Source organism: Mesocricetus auratus, unplaced genomic scaffold (genome assembly GCF_017639785.1).
Source record: "Mesocricetus auratus isolate SY011 unplaced genomic scaffold, BCM_Maur_2.0 Super-Scaffold_100694, whole genome shotgun sequence".
Taxonomy (NCBI): Eukaryota; Metazoa; Chordata; class Mammalia; order Rodentia; family Cricetidae; genus Mesocricetus; species Mesocricetus auratus.
The window spans coordinates 4,010,866-4,032,126 of record NW_024429268.1 but is presented as its reverse complement, the minus strand read 5'-3'; the positions used below and the strand labels follow the sequence as shown (position 1 = coordinate 4,032,126).

Here is a 21,261-nt window from a genome sequence, read left to right as displayed (position 1 = left end):
GCACGTGAGCTAGCTTGTTGGAGCCCACTCCCCCACTGTGGGATGCCATGCTCTGCCTTAAAGCATTGGAGAAGGGCCTGACCTTACCCCAAACTATTGTGCCACACTATGTCGACTCCTCATGGGAGCCCTTACCTGTGATAAGTGGACTGGAGGTGAGCTAGGAGGTGGGTGATGGGGGTGAGAGTCGGCGAGGGGGACAGGAGGAGAGGTGGGAAGGAGAACTGTGGTTGGAAAGTAAAATGAAATCAAAAACAATTTTAAAAAGAAAAAAAGGCCCAGAGACAGACATTGGGGTTCAAGCTTCAAGCTGGAGATCAGAGAAGCAAAGCAGCCAGTTACTAGCCTTACCTCTACCTAAGGCGGAAAGGGCCGATCCTGTGTTCATGAGCTCTCACCAAGCCTCAGACTTCCATCAGACTCCAGTGTGGCTGGAGAATAATCCTGACACTCACTACTGAAGACCATGCACCTGTATTTTATACCTCTCGGTGCTGGGATTAAAGCCATGAGCTCTTTTGCTCTTTTAGAATATGATTTAATGTCATGGCCTTGAACTTTGAGAGACCTATCTGCCTTTGTCTCTCCTGAGTCCTGGGATTAAAGGTGTGTGTCTGACTTCTGTGGCTAACTATCATAGCTGTTTTGCTATTTTGATCTCCAGTGACTTTAATAACTCATAAACAATTTATCACCATACATCATACTTTGCATTCCTACAGTGCTGAGTACATTCCTAGGCATGAACTAGATAATTAACAAAGAATCAAAGATCAGTGAATCCTGCAAAACTGATCTTCAGTTATTCCTGGCCCATGACAGTCTCTGCACCTAGAAACACCATTTGTCTCATCAAAGTCTCTGTCTCATAAAAGAAAGAAAGGGAATTCTTCCTTGGCAGTTACAAGTAAACCACCTTCATTTGAGATGAGCAACTGAGGAAAAATGAGATGATTTTATGAGTGCTGCTTTACTCAGGCCTGCTACTATGGAAAATGAATGGATAGTTTATCAAATTTAGGATTTACTTTTTAAAAACATGATACATATCAAGTTCTGATATATTCTTTACATATAGACATGCTTTCCTTCTGAGATATTTCCTTTAGAACTTTAGAGTAGCAAGATCATTTATTAACCATCATAGTTCGACAACTTTTAATTTCTGAGGTCACACATACACAGATGAATGCATATCATCATAATAATTCTTTCAATTTACACTGGAAACGGAGCACATTTCAATGTAAAGTCCTGTGGACCCTGGAAATTTAATGCTTGGCTTCTACTTGGTTGTTTTAATTAACACTAGATACATTGCATAGCTGTCAAATGAAAAAGATTATAAATATTAACATATACTAAATTCAAGCGTTTGACACTTTGTGAACCCTTCCAGTGATCTTATCCCATTTTAAAAATCTTACTTCATTATGGATCACAGCAAAGGACTTTTTCTGGCTTGCAGGACTCATTTCTTGTGGGAGAAGGAATGAACTTAGAATAATTAGAGGACACTTTATTCTGAAAGAAACGAGACCACTTAAGACAACGATAGTGCCGGGCAGTGGTGGCACATACCTTTAATCCCAGCACTCTGGAGGCAGGGCCAGGCAGATCTCTGAGTTTGAGGCCAACCTGCTCTACAGAGCGAGTTCCAGGATAGCCAAAGCTACACAGAGAATCCCTGTCTCAATTTTTTTTAAAAAAAAAGACAACAATAGGTATTGGTTTATTGGTTTATTTGCATTTATTCATTTATTTGCCATTAAACAAATATATATCAACTGCTGTATATAGAAAAAAAGGCAAATCTGCTCCTCAGCTTCATACCAAATGGTAGGATACTGCAGCAAAAGGGTCCTTACGTATCAAAGATGTTTCTGAAAAAAAATCACCATCCAGTGTTTTTCTGTGCCTCATGTATTTAATTCAGATAGTTTGTCAACTACAGACAAATTTATTTATGTCCTACTATTAAATCACTGTATACAGTTTTAAATATATGTTACTTGGGTGATTTTTTTCTGTCAAGTGATTTGGCCAAATTTGCTTATAAAAAAAAATAAATGTGTCATCTATTGCCGTCCCCCAGAGTGTGTTTTCCCCAAGGTCTTATTTAAAGGGCTTTCATTGGTCCAGCGTCTGGACCCCACATTTTAGATCCAACTGCAGAAATTTCCCTTAAGAACACAATCATACTCCGCCAAATCACAAGAGAACAAGGCACTGAAATCTTTTTTACTTGAAATTTGAAATGTAAGTCTCAAAGAATTTTGCTGATTATATATCCCATCTTTGCAGAGATACCTGCTCTAGAAAAGGAGCTATTACCTGAAAGTTGATGAAGAGAGTAAGGAGGCTAATCAGAGATCATTTCCACTAAGGTTGCTGAGGAGTAGTCAGGTAGCTAGAGTGTTTCCTCCAGCCGGTGCCCTTGTCCCTTCCCCAGAAGCCATTTCCTGTGCACTGTCATGTGCTGCCCCTCTTGCCCAAACCCTGCGCTCTGAACACATTCCCCCCTACTTTTTACTGCGCTCTGTCTCCACACAGCACATCTCAAGACTGTGCACGCGAGAGTTCTTGGATTTCTTGCATCCGCCCTCCGCACCTCCAGGAGAATACACGAACCATCAGGCTTTCAGACGGCCCCTGACCAAACTCTCCAGTCCTGCTTTTGCCCATGTCATCTTATTTCCACCTTTATCTTATTCTCGAGCCTGGTTTACGAGTGCCTTTCTCAGAATGGAAGACTGCCTGTCATAACAGTTTCCCGCGGAAGCACTCTTCAACATCTTTCTCCCTCGGTTCTGATGATAACTAAACTAGAGGTTGGGCCAAAGCAATGTCATTTCCTCTTGCTATTTATGGGAAACTTGCTACATGTATAATTACTGAGGCCAAGATCAGCCAATGTTTTTTTCTTCAGTTTAAACTGCAAATTCTTGTGCTTTGGATTTCAGATATAGTGTGTGTTACAAATATGAGGGACTAGATTAACATCAAAACCAGCTGACTACTTCCTTGTTTTTATTCTATGCTAATGTTATTCAGAGAAACCTAGAGAGGCGAGAGTAGATAGTACATGGGAAATTTGCCTGCAAGGGCATTTATACCGGTGCTTAACAAGCCTCCTTCCAAATCCTTATATGCTTGTAGGAGCATACACACTTAATCTGGGTGGTAATACATTTGGTGAAACAAAATTGCCCTATTTTTCTGTAATTGATGGATAATTCTGAATGCCCCACTTGGCTAGCCACCAAATCATGAAACATTGGCTACTGTCTATTTTCAAGACTATAATTTGGGATAGATACACACAACCAAATACACAGGCACACAGCATCGTATATCATTGTCATTAGATATAATTTCCACCACCTCCTTCCTCAGGACTAATTCCAAATTCTTTTTTATTCTTCACAGTATTTAATTTTTGAGAGTTACTTATTTATTACGTATATAGTATTCTGTCTACATGTAGGCCTGCAGGCCAGAAGAGAGCACCAGATCTCATTATCAATGGTAGTGAGCCACCATGTGGTTGCTGGGAATTGAACTCAGGACCTTTGGATGAGTGCTCTTAACCATTGTGTCATCTCTCCAGACCACAAATTCCAAATTCTATGTATGCATCTAAACATCACCTTGTATTTCACAAAGGCCCTGGATTTTCCTACCCATTTAGTGTCCACTTGTTCGACATACAGTCCAATCATTTTTTTAAATATTGTTTTATGGTTTTGAGTGGTTATGTAAGCTCCAACTAGATTTTAGCTATGACTTATACACTTAAAGTAACAAAATAACATCTATCAAATTCATTTTCTGGCATTATTCTCATTTTTAAACCCTTTTCACTACTTGTTTTGTGTTCATCCATGATAGTGTGGCTTCAGTCACAACCTCAGTGACTCCTTTATAGCCTTTCACATGAGACACGCTGAGACAACCTATGCTTTGTGATTATTTTGTGTTTATGTTATGTTTATGGCTTGCTAGTTCTTGGCTGCTTCAGTGGCAATGGTTCCAAGGAAGTAACCACTGGTGATGTATTTCTCTTCTAAAAGTTGGGATGGCAGATCAAAAATTTAGTGCTGTATTCAACTTTTTAAAAACACATCATTAATCTATTAATGAAATGAATGTGTTCTTGTTTACGTTTTCTGATAGTTTTTCCATGTTGTTAAAATGTAAGCGATCATTGCTAAAAATCATGCTTTAAAAGAACTGAGTCTCAGTTCTCTGCATTCTTTATAGTAAAATGGAGGGAAATCAGACACTGGGCACAGAGTTCACCCTGCTGGGATTCTGTCTTGGCCCAAGGATTCATGTGGTCCTTTTTCTACTTTTCTCTCTCTTCTATGTGTTCACCCTGTTGGGGAATGGGACCATCCTTGGGATAATCTGCCTGGACTCCAGACTCCACACCCCCATGTACTTCTTCCTTTCCCGCCTGGCCATTGTGGATATGGCCTATGCCTGCAACACGGTGCCACAGACACTGGTGAACCTCTTGGATGAGATGAAGCCCATCTCCTTTGCTGGATGCATGACGCAGACCTTTCTCTTCTTGGCTTTTGCACACGCAGAATGTCTCCTCCTGGTGGTGATGTCCTATGATAGGTTTGTGGCCATCTGCCACCCCACTCCGCTACTCCGCCATCATGAGCTGGAGAGACTGTGCTGCTCTGGTTATCACATCCTGGGCATGCGGCTCCCTCCTTGGCATGGTTCATATGAGCCTCATCCTGAGGCTGCCCTTCTGTGGGCCCCGTGAAATCAATCACTTCTTCTGTGAAATCCTGTCTGTCCTCAAGCTGGCCTGTGCTGACACCACGCTCAACAAAGTCGTCATCTTTGCAGCCTGTGTGTTCATCTTAGTGGGGCCCTTATGCTTGGTGCTGGTCTCCTATGCACGCATCCGGTGGCCATCCTGAGGATCCAGTAGGGGCCGGGCCGCAGAAAGGCCTTCTCCACCTGCTCCTCCCACCTCTGTGTGGTTGCCCTCTTCTTTGACAGCACTATCGTCATGTACATGGCCCCCAAGTCCGCAGCACCCCGAAGAGCAGCAGAAGATCTTTTTTACAGCTTTACAATTTTTTCATCCCCACGCTGAACCCCCTGAGGAATGCTGAGGTCCAGGGTGCTCTCAGGAGGGCACTGTGGAAAGAAACTCGTTCTCAGTTGGTGTGATGTTTGGACCACAAGCCTCAGTAGTTTCTTCTCATCTTTATCCCAGTTATTTCCTAACTCCAGGAATGTTCGCTGTCCGTTCTTATCTGTGTCTGATGATATAGGATCACAAGCTCCTCCGAATCTGCAGGATTAGTAACATTGCATTCCTTGGCTTTCTAGAAGATGAGGTTGACAATAGTAGGGGCCATTGGCATGGTACTCTGCGGGTGAAGTCAGTTCTCGAGACACGTGACAGTGGCCCCATGGTATCTCTGGCATGAGGACCTGATATTCCGTCGCTGCTTTGTAGAACTATATTGCTCACTCTTCGCTAGGAGCTAGAGTCCAGCGTTTCTCACTGAATGAGGCTTTGCACCTTCAGTTCACCTGGGGAACTTGCAAAAAAATATAGGTTCTGGTTTGGCAGATCTGAAAGCAATGGGGAGGCATTCAAATTTTTAATAATCTCTCTTATCTTCTTGACTGGCTGTGGAGCAGGGAACACTGTTAAATCTGTAGTTTACAGGGAAAATGGAAAGCCGGTGAGTGCAAGTTTGTGTTCTTATCAGACCACAGGGAAGCTTCATTTTCTTTGCCTTCTTGATGAACTTTGATGGCCATGGCTCAGTTTGATTTAGGATTCACTGCAGTTTGTTGGTAGTCATTTCATTCATTCATTTGGTTCTTCTTGTTATCCCGATTTGCTTTTTGTCTTGTTTTTAGTATTATGAGATCAGAAAAAAAATTCTAGTGTGCATAATCTGCTTTGTTCCCTACATAACTCCATGTTCAGAGTTATTGGGACTGGAGAATACCAAGGTGGATTTCATACTTTTATGACCTTATACTCAGGCAGCATTTAACCATGGATGCTGAGCATGTGATGGCTTCTCCCATAGGTCAAGCAATCTGATCCTTAGTGGGTACCAGCTGGATGGATGTCCTTTGATTGATTCTGACACCTTCCACCAGGGGATAGAATCTGGTCTCAGGAGTTAAAGGATCACTTCACACGACTCCCCGACTTCAGTGTGCAATGGCAAGTCCAAGTTGTGACGTGGGTTTCTCTCTGTCCAGCTACAACTCAAGATTCTAATCTCATATCCATATCTCAGCCTTCTGCAACACTCATGTTTTTCTTCTTCTTATACATCCTTGGTGAAAATGTGACCTCTGTTAAATAGCAGAGGGCTGGGAGTGGCTTCATGTTGGCTTAAGTGGGTGCCTGCACTCAAGTGCACATCCCCAAATACAGACTTACTTACACAACTGAAGATAAATGAATCTTTCAAGGTAGTATATGAATTTCCACATACTGACTTGTAATCAATTGGAAACATAATAGTGTCTGTTAAGATCTGTTTGTTTTCTGTTTTAGTCCTTTTTACATGTCTCTGTTTTATAATTTTATAGTTTCCTCTGATAGCTTTTATAAGCTGGCATTGCCTCATTGGCTTATGTAATAGAAAACACATAATTTAGATGATGCATTCCTAAATTTTCATTTGTTATGACATTTTATCCTTACTTTAATTTGATACAAACATTTTATGTCCCCTCTAGAAAAACCTTCCATAACTTATTTATATCCAGTGAAAAATTTAGGCCCCAAAATTGCAGCTTTCAAATAATATCACAGGAGTTTTACCTCCATTAGTGGCAGAGCACCTGCTTTGTTCCCTACAGAACCCCATGTTCAGATTTATTAGGGACTGAAGAAAACCAAAGTGGATTTCATACTCTTATGTTCTTATACTCATCCAGCATCTCCTATGAAAGGAGATAAAGTGTTTATAAATGCCTTCTATACACTATATTTTAGATATGATTAAGAGTTATTTTTGAAGTCAGACATTGGTGGTGTGTGCCTTTAATTCCAGCACTCATGAGTCAGAGACAGGCAGATCTCTCTGAGTTCAAGTCCAGCCTGATCTACAGAGTGAGTTCCAGGACATCCAGGGCTGTTACACAGAAAAACCTGGTCTCAAAAAACAAAACAAACAAACAATAAAAAAAGAATATTTTGAGATTCCCTAAAATGATGTGTTTCTTGTCATGAATGCAGAGATAAGCATGTTCTTCAAATCTCATGTGAATTTCCATCAGGGTTATCCTATGACCCCAGAAGAATAAAAGCATAGTGTAATAAATGCATTAGCCCAGATGTGGACTTTCAAACTCTCTCATATCCAATGTCAAAAATAACTACAACTGAAAATTAAAATACCTTTAGCAGCAGGTATCTCCATTTTCCTTGAGAGGATAGTAACTGTAAGGGGATTCACCTTGTAGAGGCTACCATCTTCCCAGAAAAGAATAGTCTCTGAATTCATCATCCTTTGCCTTTCAGAGTGAAGGCCATCCAGGATTTCTGACAGGTGACCGACATGGGTGGTTTGTGCCTCAAAGATACTCTCTGAGGGAAGATATTTCTCCCAACACACCTCTGAAACATCCTGGCCCCTCTTTGTGCTCTCCAGATCTTTCCTAAGCATCCCTAAGCAGCATCCATAATTTCTCTACACCTTGAAATAAAACCCTGTCTGTGTCTAGTAGCTGTGTGTCCTTGTGGGGATGAGAGCAGAAATTGAAATAGATAATTGTGGGGTTTTTTCCTTTCCTTACAAAAGTGGGTATGTGTCGTATCTCGTAGTCCAGCCCTACCACTAAGCCCTCAGTAGCTGTCAACTAGTCTGAGCCCTCAGAGAATAAAGCCTCCTTTTCTGAGGATGCTGCTGCATTTCAGGCAGGAACAGATGCCAGGGCTCGGCAGAGCCACAGAGGCTGAAAGGAGACAAGGCCTGTGTCAGCATCCAGCCTTCTTCCTATTGAGGTCCTGCCATCCTGATATGGAAACCAACGAAGTTGTCTGGCTTTAGGTTAGCACTAATTCCTCCCAGACAACATGTAGCTTTTAGTCTTTGTTAACACACTTACACCACCGGGATTGGCGAGGAATTTCATTTCTCACCAGTGTGTACTGAAATATATGGGGAAAGTTATTGGTCACCTGTTTAAACACAGTGTTCACAATAATCTAAGTGAGCACTTCTTTTCTCTTTCTGCTTTTTTCGATACAAGACTTCTCTGTGTAGCTCTAGCTGTCCTGGAACTTGCTTTTCTAAACCAGGATGGCCTTGAACTCAGAGATCCACCTCCCTCTGTCTCCCCAGTGCTGGGATTAAATGTGAGGGACACCACTACCCCACAGTGTGTACTACATTTCTTGAAATACACATAGTTAGATTCCAGAACTGTCTAAAAACATCAAAATCCATGGATGCTCAAATACACCATTATAAAATGGTTGTTTACTTGCATGTAACCTCTATATTTCCTCCCATGTATTTTAAACAATTGCTAGACACTCATAATACCTGATATGTTGTAAATAATATGTGCAATTATTAAGGCATACAGGATAGATAGATAGATAGATAGATAGATAGATAGATAGATAGATAGATAGATAGACAGACAGACAGACAGACAGATAGAGAGATATTTAGGAAACGATAGGAACAAGTTATACGGTTAGCTCAGAGACACACTTCTGTGATCCCTGTCATTTGGGAGGCTGAGGTGGAGAGAATTTTTTGAACCAGGAGTTTGAGATCAGTTTAGGCAATATGGAGAGACCCAGACATGGAGCAGGAGGTGGGAGAGAAGATGGTTTCTACCTTTCTTTTCTAAGGAAGAAGATGAAGGAGTCAGGGAGGAGGAAGGAAGTGGAGAAGGGTGAAGAAAAGGAGGAAGGGAAGAAGAGAAGGAAGGTAGGATGGGGAAGGAGAGGAGGGGAAGACAGAAGGGTGGATGAAGAAAGGATCTACATATGTTCAGTATAAAGGTAATCTTTATTCTGAATAAGTTTTTTAGCCTTGGTTGGTTGATCTACAGGTATAATACACTTGGATTAATAACCGACCACCGACCATACAGGCTGGAGAGATGGCTCAGCAGTTAAGAGCACTCTTCCAGAGGTCCTGAGTTCAATTCCCAGCATCCACATGGTGGCACACAGCCATCTGTAATGAGATCTGGCGCCCTCTTCTGGCCTGCAGGTGTACACGCAGGACAGAACACTACGCATAATAAACACAACTTTTAAAAAAAAAGACAGTAACTGCCCATATAAAATTTGGTAACTTTCATTTTAGGTAGTAGACAGGATATACAACAAGACATCAATAAACGTATGACTATTGAAGTTCAAAAAATAAAGAACGCATTATTGAAATAAAAATCTAACTCGCTAACTTACATTATTAGAATCAAGAATCGGCTTTTACAGGATGGTGGCCAAAGAACTGTATGATGTTCACGGACTGACATGAATTGTAGAAAGACCATATATATGAGGCCCATATAAACTGTGCTAAAGGGTGATGATGGGCAGAGGTTTCTAAGTCCTCACTGCACCCATGAATGTGCTCATTGTGGGATAGATGTTACATTTGGTCCTCGGCGTACCAAATAAAATGAGTGCTGTGTGTGTTTCCCTAAAAATACATACAGGAAACGGAAGCTTGAAAAGGCAAAGAAATGCATTCAGGATCGTACAGCCAGTGATTATACGCTTTACCCTAAGTCCATTCTTTTTCTTTCCCATGCTGTGAAGTGTCCCAGTGCTTCCTTTGCTTGAGGATTTGGCTCAGGAAAGAATGTGGATAGCTTCCCCGGTGTTTTATTTCTTCGTGTTTAATCAAATTAACATCCAGTCAGGTAGTACGTAATAAACTACCATGTTTTAGGCATAATGTAATCACAGTTTCATTGTCTTAGGTCATATATATTTCTTCAAAGTAAGGACATCTTTTTTCCCATTTGTAGACTGTTTTATTTGTTTGTATTTTATGTGTATGAGTGTTTTGCTTGTTTAAGGGCATCACATAAATATAGTAAGTACCCTAGGAGGCCAGAAGATGGCAGTAGAGCCCTTAAAACGAGTTACACAGCTGTTTCTTAACTGAGGCGCTGAGAACAAACCCAGATCCTCTGTACAAGCAGCAAAGGTTTTTAACACCTGAACTACTCAGACCTGCCCTCAGTGTCTTTTTTGTATTTATTTAAATTACAGATAAGCTTGTTTTACATGTCAATCCCAGTTCTCTCTCCCTCCCCTCCTCCCCTGCCCCCCACAAACTCCCTATCCCAACCCGTTTCTGCTGGCGGGTGGGGGGTGAGACCTTCCATAAGGGAATCTTCAAAGTCTGTCTTGTCATTTGGAGCAGGGCCTAGACTCTCCCCTGTGTGTCTACACTGAGAAAGTATCCCCTTATGTGGAATGGGCTCCCTAAGTCCATTCATATACAGGGGATAAATACTGACCCACTACCAGAGGCCCCATAGACTGCCCAGACCCCCAAACTGACATCCTCATTCAGGGGATCTGGAACAGTCCTGTGCTGGTTTCCCAGCTATCTGTCTGGGGTCCATGAGCTCCTCCTTGTTCAGGTCAGATGTTTCTGTGGGTTTCACCAGCCTGGTCTTGACCCCTTTGCTCATCACTCCTCCCTCTCTGCAACTGGTTCCAGGAGTTCAGTTCAGTGTTTAGCTGTGGGTGTCTGCCTCTGCTTCCATCAGCTACTGGATGAAGGCTCTAGGATGGCATATAAGGTAGTCATCAATCTCATTATAGGGGAAGGACATTTAAGGTAGCCTCTCCACTATTGCTTAGATTCTTAGTTGGAGTCATCCTTGTAGATCTCTGGACATTTCCCTAGTGCCAGATTTCTCTTCAAACCTATAATGGCTTCCTCTATTGTGGTATCTCTTTTCTTGTTCTCCTCTGTTCCTCCCTTGTCTCAATCTTCCTGCTCCCTCATGTCCTCCTTTCCCTTCCTCTTCTTCCCTTCTCTTTCTCCTAACTCCCTCTCCCCTCACCGCATGCTCCCAGTTAGCTGAGATCCTCCTCTTTTCCTAGGTTCCCTGATAGTGTGGATTGTAGGCTGGTAATCCTTTGCTCTATGTCTAAAATCCATATATGAGTGAGTTTGTACCATGTTCATTTTTTTGTGACTGGGTTACCTCATTCAGGATTGTTCCTTCTAGTTCCATCCATTTGCCTGCGAATTTCAAGATTTCATTGGGTTTTGTTGTTGTTGTTGTTGTTGGAGTACGCTGAATAGTACTCCACTGTGTAAATGTACCACATTTCCTTTATCCACTCTTCGGTTGAGGGGCATCAGGGTTGCTTCCAGATTCTGACTACTGCAAATAATGCTGATATGAACATAGTTGAACATATGTCCTTGTTGTATGAATGTGCATCCTTTGGGTATATGCCTAAGACTGGAATTGCTAGATCTTGTGGTAGATTCCCACTTTTCTGAGGTACCATCATACTGATTTCCAAAGTGGGTGTATGAGTTTGCACTCCTACCAACAGTGGAGGAGTGTTCCCCTCTCTCCACATCCTCTCCAGCATAAACTGTCAGTGTTTTTTATTTTAACCAGTATGACAGGTACAAGATGGTATTTCAGAGTTGTTTTGATTTGCATTTCCCTGATGGCTAAGGATTTTTTTAGTTAATCTTGTATCCTGCCACTTTGCTGAAGGTGTGTATCAGTTGTAGGAGTTCCCTGGTAGAATCTTTCAGGTCACTTATGTAAACCATCATATTGTCTGCAAATAGTGAAAGTTTGACTTTCTTCTTTTCTAATTTGTATCCCCTTGATCTCCTTGTGTTGTCTTATTGCTCTAGCTAGAACTTCAAGTACAATATTGAAGAGGTATGCAGAGAGTGGACAACCTTGTCTTGCTCCTGATTTTAGAAAAAAATACATAGAGTTTCTCTCAATTTAGTTTGATTCAACAACATCTTTTTTTTTTTTTTTTTGGTTTTTCGAGACAGGGTTTCTCTGTATTGTTTTGGAGGCTATCGGTCCAGCCCGGCCTCGAACTCACAAAGATCCGCCTGCCTCTGCCTCCCGAGTGCTGGGATTAAAGGCATGTGCCACCACCGCCCGGCTCAACAACATCTTTTAAGTGCAGATTCTGAAGAAATTAATTTTGAGGTGCATGCAGTCCTGACTGGCCTCACCGAATTGAGAAGAAATGCATCAGTATTCCAGGTATATTCCAGATAAGTGAGATGTCAAAGAGTATTGCTATTATGAATTATAAGATAGTATTTTTAAGGTTGTTTAAGACAGTTAATCTGAATGGAGACTTCCTAAGTAATTGAGGCCCTCTATGTGACCACACAAATATTGCAATAATTGACAGTCTCTAGACAAACTGTATAGATGCATTCTGGGAAGTCAATAAAGACTATGAATGAGATATTATAGGAGAAAGATGTGGGGAAAACAGAAAATGGGGAGGCCATCAAAAAAAAAGAGGAGAGCGAGAAATATCCAGTTAGATAAAGACCATAAGAAGGGGGGACATTGAAGCAGGGACAAGAAATAGCCCTTGGTAGAAGCAGAGGCTTCACCAAGTATGTTAATTGTACCAAGTATTTATTACTTCATGGACGTAAACCAACTGAACAAAAGGTCTAATAAATGTTGTTCTAGTAACAGTGCATGACTCACTCCCCAAATATTAAAACTGATTTCATCAGTCCATCTCACTCAAGTTTTACTCCTTAAACGTAGGCTCGATCTAGTCCTTACAAGTTTGTTCAGGCATAAAAATTTATTCTAGTCTTACCTATTTGGTTAGGAGCCGTGGAGTTGTTGCATCAACTATTAGTCATCAGGTGTCCATGTTTTTAAACATGCAACTTGAACATGCATATGAGATATGTAGTCTCAAGTGTAGAAGAAGGTCAGGTGTTGCAGCTTGGAACTGGTTATGAGTGTATTCTTTAGTTTCTCCCTTCACTTTTTCATTTCTGTCATTTCGTTGGCAAATTAGATTCATTTGCGTCAGGTAAGATGGTTTCAGTACCACGTAGAATGAAATTAAAAAAGAGTGAAAATTAATTGTCTTCCAAATGTTCAACGGTTAATCACTTTCTTGGAACTCGCATAATTATTTTTATCAAACTTTAGAAAGTTTATTCCTTTTCACTTGGGAGGAATGACTGCGATTTGATACAATTAGAGCAGGCAAGGTATAAGCAACAGATATTCCAGATCCAGTCCAAGCACAGCCTAACACAATTGGTACTTATTTAATGGCATACTTTGGTCATTTCGATGTTATGAAACAATTAGTTATTTACAATTAATATCCTTCAGTGCAATTTTTTTTAAACAATCACTTTTTCTGAGATTGGCTGTCTGTTTCGTCACAGCCGCTTTCCTCATTGATGCTGGTAAGTTTCCATCACCAGGTTCCTCTGATGCATATCTGTCTCTGGAATGGCAAAGGCATCAAGACTCCCAGGACCAGTGGTGACTTATACAACCCTGTTGACAATTGATCACTAATGTTGACATTCATTTGTCTGAATGCACTCTCATCTTTGTTAGTCAATTATTTTCAGTGACATGAATTAAATAGTTGCATGTGAATTAAATAATAAGGGTACAGAGAACAATCACTGAAAAATGTAGACGAAGCTCGCATGATTGGTACAGTAGACATTTTCCTCTACCACATTGTTGTGGTTGATAAGCACCTATGCCGAAGTGGAGATGATTCACTGGGCTATGGTTCCGGTTTTTTTTTCTGCCTTTGAAAGCAGGAAGTGGGTCAACAGCAGTTCTCTGGGGGGGGGGGGCCTCATGCCTTTGGCCTCCAACTGGCTTGGCCAGGTCTACATTATCAATATATTGTTCTGAGGCTTTAGCTTCTTGGTCTGAGTAGCTACCAACTCATCACATTATCTCCAGCTCACAAAGAGCCACTGGGATACAATCCGGCCTTTGACTGTCTCAGTCAATTTAATAAACCCTTTCTTACAATAATATATTTTTATTAGCTTTACTTCTCCAGAGAAATCTGATGACTACATAAGATAAAGATGGAAAGACCCAATCAGAGGTAATTAGATGAATAAATTGTCTTAATAAAAATAGTAACAGCTAGAATTATTATTAAATATGCTGTACCAGCCTATGTTGTAGAGGATGTGGACTAAGGGGAACACTTGTCAACTGCTGGTGGGAGTGCAAACTTGTACAGTTCGCACTTTGGAAATCAGTATGGCAGTTTCTCAGAAAAATGGGAATCAGTCTACCTCAGGACCGAGCATTACCACTCTTGGGCATATACCCAAAAGATCCTCAATCTTACCACAAGGACACTTGTTCAAGTGTGTTCATAGCACCATTATTCACAATAGCCAGAACCTGGAAACAATCTAGATGCCCCTCAACCAAAGAATGGATGAAAAACAATGTGGCACATCTACACAATGGAGTATTACATAGCTGGGGAAAAAATGACACAATGAAATTTGCAGGCAAATGGATGGAACTAGAAAAAAAATCATTCTCAGTGAGGTAACCCAGACCCACAAAGACAAACACAATATGTACTCGCTCATAAGTGGATACTATATGTAAAGCAAAGGATCGCCAGACTACAATCCATAGCTCCAGAGAAGTTAGGTAACAAGGAGGACCCTAAGAGGGACACGTGCATCATCCTGGGAAGGAGAAATAGATGAGATTTCCTGGGTAAAGTGGGGGGTTAAAGGAAGGGGATGGGGGATGAGGGAAGGATAAAGTGGGAGAGGAAGGAAAGAGATATTCTGATAGATGGAGCCATTACAGGGATAGTGAGAAATCTGACGCTAGGAGAATTCCCAGAATCTACAAGAATGACCCCGACTAAGACCCCTATCAGTATTGGAGACACTGGAGTATTGGAGGGTGCCTAAACTGGCCTTCTCCTGTAATCAGATTGGTGACTACCCTAACTGTCATCATAGACCCTACACCCAGGAACTGATGGAAACAAATACAGTGATCCACATCCAAGCACCAGTCCAAGTGGCAGGAGTCCAGTCTAAGACAGGGAGAAAGGATTATATGGGCAGGGGGGTCGTCCAAGATCATGATGGGGAAATCCACAGAGACAGGTCTTATGGACTTATCATGGACTCTAGACTGACAGTTGGGGAGCCTTCATGGGACTGCACAGGCTCTCTGCATGTGGGTCACATTTTGTAAGCTGGTCTTCTTGTGGGGCCACTGGCAGCGGGACCAGGATCTATCCCTAGTGCATGAGCTGGCTTTTTGAAGCCCAATCCATATGGTGGGACGCCTTGCTCTACCTTGATGCGTACGTGGGGGAGTGGTCCTGTCTCAACTAAATGTGCCAGACTTTGTTGACTCCCCATGGGAGGTCTTACCCTTTCTGAGGAGTGGATGGGGGGGGCTGGGTGGGAGATGGGGGAGGGGAGAACTGTGGTAGGTATGTAAAAATGAATTTAAAAGATTTTTAAAAAATATTCTGTACCTTCCATTGCATGTTGCTATGTGCTTTATAGGGACAATCCACTTCTTTTTACCGTCATCCCATTATGAGAGCACAAGGAGAAAAATAGTAAGTACTGCCCTCATATCTAATCCAATTCCAAGTGTTCTTTATTTAATAGGATAGTGTAGCACATTCTTATCAGGATGATCAAATTAAGAATAAGTCTATCCTAACTGAATGTAGAATATATAAATGAATATGGACTTCTCGGTTTAATACAGGCCATGATGAGTCCAAGAGATGATAGATGAAGGCTCCTTCCTTGTACTGGTCCTTAAATTTGATTGCCAAGGAATTCAGAGTTTTGGAGAAGCAGAGAAAAATCAAAACACAGAGATGAATGACGTTCTCTATGGCAGAAGAGATTATTTAAAATGGAGCATCATGATAAGACCCAGAACCAAGACATATCTATTTTCAAGTACACTGTTCACATATCGTGCACATGTATACACACCCACACCCACCCACACACACACACACACAGAGGACATCCAGAGCTACACAAAGAAACCCTATCCTGAAAAACAACAACAAACAAACAAACAAAAAAAAAAAAAACAAGAGAGAAACTACTAGAGAAAACATATCCCAAGTCCAATTACATGCTGGTTGCATGGTTCCTTTTATTATTTTAGCGCCTAAATTTGACCCTGGATGAGGACAATTAGCTCGAGGCATTGTTTACAAGGTGTACTCTCTACGTGTGCTTGTTCTCATATATAAAAGCAGTTCGTGTTAGTCCCTAATTTGGAAACTTATTATGAGAATTGGAAAAGCTAACACTGGCAAATAGTTGGAACAGTGGCTCATCAAACACTCGCTAAAGGAGTGTGTGAGTGAAAGTGAGTGTGTGAGTGGCTGTGTGTGTGTGTGTGTGTGTGTGTGTGTGTGTGTGTGTGTGTGTGTTTACATGCCAACCTGGGTGCTAGTACCTCTGCCAGAGCCGTAAGTGCCTTTTACTTCTAAGCCATCTCCCCAGCCCCAGTAGATAGATACCAAAAGCAGTACTAGAGTTCATACATTTTTTTAGCAGAAAGAAAATTTGATTTGGGCAATCAGGAATATTTTGATATCATAAATATTATTTTATTTGGTTTTTAAAACATAGACCCCCATCTATAGATAAATAAGGAGATGCTTAGTTGCAATTCAAGATTATATTTTGATCATGAAAATGAAAGGGCAGAGAAGGGAATGACGTATCAGAAGAAAAAGGAGACAAGAGGATATAAGGATATCTTTTATCTCTAGGTGTAAATGGCCCCTGGGCTCTAGAAAGAAACAGACTTGCTAAAGAATCCGGCCTGATTTTAACTGGGAGGCAGAACAACAGTCATCTCTAAGACCATACAGGCTGTGCTGAATGACAGGATAATGAAACACGAGACAATGACACCAGAGTTTAAACTGATGATTTGCTTATTGGAAAGTATTCATTAAGTCTTCCTATAATTCATCCAAACTGGGAATATGGTTTGTAATTCCCGTATCTCCAAACACAGTCTCTAAACGGGAGCTTTGTTCCACGCCAGACGCTGCATGCAGCTGCGGCACTGGGAGGGAGAAGAGGGAGAGAAGCTCCCCTTGTCCCAACAAGAGAAGACAATATTCTAGACAATGAAACTGTACCCAGAGCATCCGTGTTCTCTCCTAGGGTTGCCCTGGGTACCAAGAAGTCACAATGGTTACCGGGCCCGTTAGCACCGGAGATTTAGAGCTGGAGACCCGAGTGTCAGCAGGTCTGCCAGTCATTTGCTGTGGGCTTTCTGGAAAAGTCCCATAAAACCGTCTGAGTCTGAGTCACTACCCCATAAGTTACATATCTTCAGAGCTGCTCTGCACTCAGCCCTAAATGGGATATATCCATCAAACCCCTCCCCGGGGGCTCAGGGATCTATGGGGAAGAAGGCAAAAGATTGTAAGAGCCAATGGGGATGGATGAGTGGAAGAAAACAATGTCTTCCAGACACAACAGAGCTGTTGCACATAGGAACTCACAGAGCAGAAAGTGGGCCTGCACAAGTTTAAGCCATAGGGAGTTCCAGCACTGAGAGGGCCAGTGGGTATGGATACAGGGTTCCACCCCTAACCAAGCAGCTGCCTGCAATTATACCCTCCAGAAGAGAGAGAGAGTCAGTTTTATCCAATGGAGTTTCACTGGGTTTACCAACCAGGGCAGGCTCCATGCCCAGGAGTAACTGGCCAACACAAAATTAACTCAGTGGTATTCTGTAGACTTTTTTGTTTCATTTTGTTTTGTTTGGGGAGTTTGTTTTTGTCTTATTGGTGGTCTTTTGTTTGATTTTTATTTTTGTAGGGATTCTTAGTGTACATTTCCTGGCATTTTGTTTTTGTTTCTTATATTTCCTTGTTTTTGAAAGATAGAAGAAAAAAAAAACCAAAGGCAGGTGGGCAGGGAGGATCTGGAACTACGGGAGAGTGAAAACATGATCAAAATACATTGCATAAAATTTTTTCAATTTTAATCTTATAGGCACAATGCAAGAAGGGGACCTGTTTCAATCAAATGAGAAAGAAGCAGACAACACTGAGTGAGATAACACACCATGCACACATAGGTAGTACTGCTATTACCATTATGTGAGAAGTCATCTTAAACCTGCCAAGGTGGCTATGCCTTCTGAGCCTGAACCACAGCTGTCCTTTTCGCAGAAGCAGTGTCCATATGGAAAGATTGTTTTATTCTGTGCCCGTGTGGTTTTGGCATGTCCCCATGAACTATGCAGAAGTCATACAGCCTCAGAGAAACAGCCCAGTCAGGAGCCAGAGGCGCACCCAGACTCATTGCCCCACAGTAAGTCCCCTGGGGATGTCCCCTGGGGAATTCCTCTCCCTTAGAACCTTTCCCAGCCTAACCACTAGGAAAACGGGGGCGGGGGGGGGGGGAGGAGGATTCCTCCCAAGGTAAAAGACTTCTGAGTTTCAATCCTTCCTAGTTCTTCACCTGGGATTCACAATACATTCCTTATTCATGTGCAGATATCCACAGAGAGGAAGACAAAAAAAAAAGTTAGCTCATTGGTTTCTTCCAGCATTGAGACATAACCAGCATGTAGTGAAAACCCTTCAAAAGCCTCGAGTAGAGTTTGCCAGCTGCCTCAGCTGATAAACTGTTTGCCACATACATGTGAGAGATGATGTTCACACACCCAGCACCGGTGTTTTTGTTTGGTTTGTTGGTTGGTTGGTTGGTTGGTTGGTTGGTTGGTTGGTTGGGTTGGTTGGCTGATTGGTCGGTCGGTCAGTCGGTCACTTGGTTCAATCTAAAGTCAGGGGGGGATGGCAACACTCCCATTATCCCAGCACTCAAGGAGGTGGAAACTGTGGATCCTTCCTGCAAGATGCCTGGCTAAGCCAACCAAATCAGTGAGCTCTGAATTCAGGTGAGAGACCTTGCGCCAACATGTAAGTTGGATAGCAATAGAGAAAGACACCCAGTGCTCACTTCTGACCTCTACATACATGTGTACATACGCATCCATTCACATTCAAGCATCTACACATGCATCCATAACACACACACATGCACACACAAATACATGCATGTAAACAATAAAAAACAGGAATAAAGAACCTTCTATCTATTGACCTAATATCTAAATTTTTCAGTGCTGAGCTTTCTTATAAAATCTGCTGTCCATAAATTCTTCAAACTGTATGATATAGTACAAAAAAATAAATTATGGTTGGTCATAATTGAGATTTTTCTCTGTGGTAAACACTGAATGAAATGTTTACCATGGTGCTTGTTATCAAATACCTAGAATTGGTACCAATACTATCCTTACAAAAAAGTACTGAGGAAACAATTTATCTAAAGTCACAGTATTTTACAGCAGGCAACATAATTCAAGACCAGGCACTCTAGTCTTAGATGAACTCTGCATAAAACTTCTGCAGATGATCTATGCATACCCATATTCTGAATGGCTGCCAACTGCCCTGTTCCTAATAGACACTTAAAACCCACCGACTAAATTCTCACAGAATAAGTGACTGCATTGCTCAGCCTCCAGTGAAACATACCTGTCACACTCTTCCTCCCAAAGCTCGGGGATCTCAGGGAAGACTGTAAGAATAGACCTCATAGACAGCTTCCAGGAAACAGTGTCTTCCAGCAAAATGGGGCAACTGAAAATAGGGACTCAAAACATTGTGACATTATACAGAAGACCTGAGCAAGCTCAAGCCAGACAAAATTCCAGCACGGTGGGGAGTAGGTGGGCATGAAATCCCACCACTAACTGAGGAGATACTGGCATTTGGCAGCTGCTCGAAGAGGAAGAATCAGTTCTCTTTAAAGGCATGATCTCGGGTAAGCCAACCACACCTAAGAAGTGGTCGAGAGAGACAAATTGAACTCTGATACACTATTGACTTTGCCAAGACCTATCTCTGCCCAATTGTCAGTGTGCGGTCTGCTTGGCCCTCGTGAGCATCTGTATTTTGAACCTAGTCCAACCTTGCTAATTTTGCAGATCAAGAAACTAGCCTAGAGTCCAGTATTTGAGAAGAAATGTGGGAGATTTGGGTTTTGCTGCCTGATTGGTTTTTCATTTCAGCACACTATTCCTTAGTGCAAATGTAAGAAATATTTCTTTTATACGATGATAGAAACAAAAGTGTCTATGGCTAATTTTTTAAAAAAAAGAGTTCTCTGGGTTTTCAAAAGAGAGGAGGAGGAAAAGGAAGGGTGAAAGAGATGGAAGAAAACTCAAAATTCTGTGAGGGTGAATCTGAGAGGACTTAGGAGAGCAGGAGGCAGATCTATCTCATTATATGAAATTCTCAAAGAATGCAAACATTACTTTAAAGCGCATGTGTGATTAAATGAACAAGTAAATGGAGCATGCCTAGCCTACCACGCATTATCTCTAGCCTAAGTGTAACATTGATTCCTTTCATTCCTGCAAGATTAGATAAGTTACTGCTCATTAGGTTTGCTGTTTAGCGTGGTCTTATATGGTAGGACATTGATAATTGAGATCGTGCCATTAATCTAACATCACAAAGCAGAAATGAAACAAATTAGGGCAGAAACTCATCCCTTGCTGTCTAAAGATTTGCAGGGCACACACGAATCTGATGACGTGTCCCTAAGACTGTGCCAATGGCTAAATCTGTAGTTTGGGAAGGCTAGGAGAGAGTGACTTGGGGAGAAGTACTAAGGTGTTGCCCCTAAAAGCTGCTGCGAGGGTGGGGACAATAACTACTACCAAGGATGGGGTGAGGATGTGTACAGGAGAGGGCTCGCCCGAAACCTGACATGGGCACCTGCAGCATTTGTGGCGTGCAGACAACCTGCATCGAGGCTGTCAGTGCTTGAGTGTAGAGCATGGTCCTGCGTGTTGGAGTCCGCAGATGAAGAAGGGAGAAGTAGTGTGTCTCCAACCTAACAGGAAAAGGACTTAGAACCCTTGATTTCTTGTTACACTTTGAAGAGCTGTGGTTCATTCTTATGTCTGCTTTCTTTAAAAAAAATTAATTCCAGGTTTCTGTTTCTGTCTGCATATTTAGGGTATATAGCTTAGTTAAGATACACATTAAGCCGGGTGTTGGTGGCGCACGCCTTTAATCCCAGCACTCGGGAGGCAGAGGCAGGCGGATCTCTGTGAGTTCGAGGCCAGGCTGGACCGACAGCCTCCAAAACAGAGAAACCCTGTCTCGTAAAACCA

General features: G+C 41.9%; 1 long non-coding RNA gene and 1 pseudogene across 1 annotated transcript in view; both read left to right on the top strand.

Annotated features, from left to right (window-relative positions):
- The window catches only part of LOC121137758, a 316,737-nt gene that overhangs the window by 17,495 nt on the left and 277,981 nt on the right, over window positions 1-21,261 (top strand). The window lies entirely within an intron of this gene.
- Window positions 4,268-5,199, top strand: LOC101838264 (annotated as a pseudogene).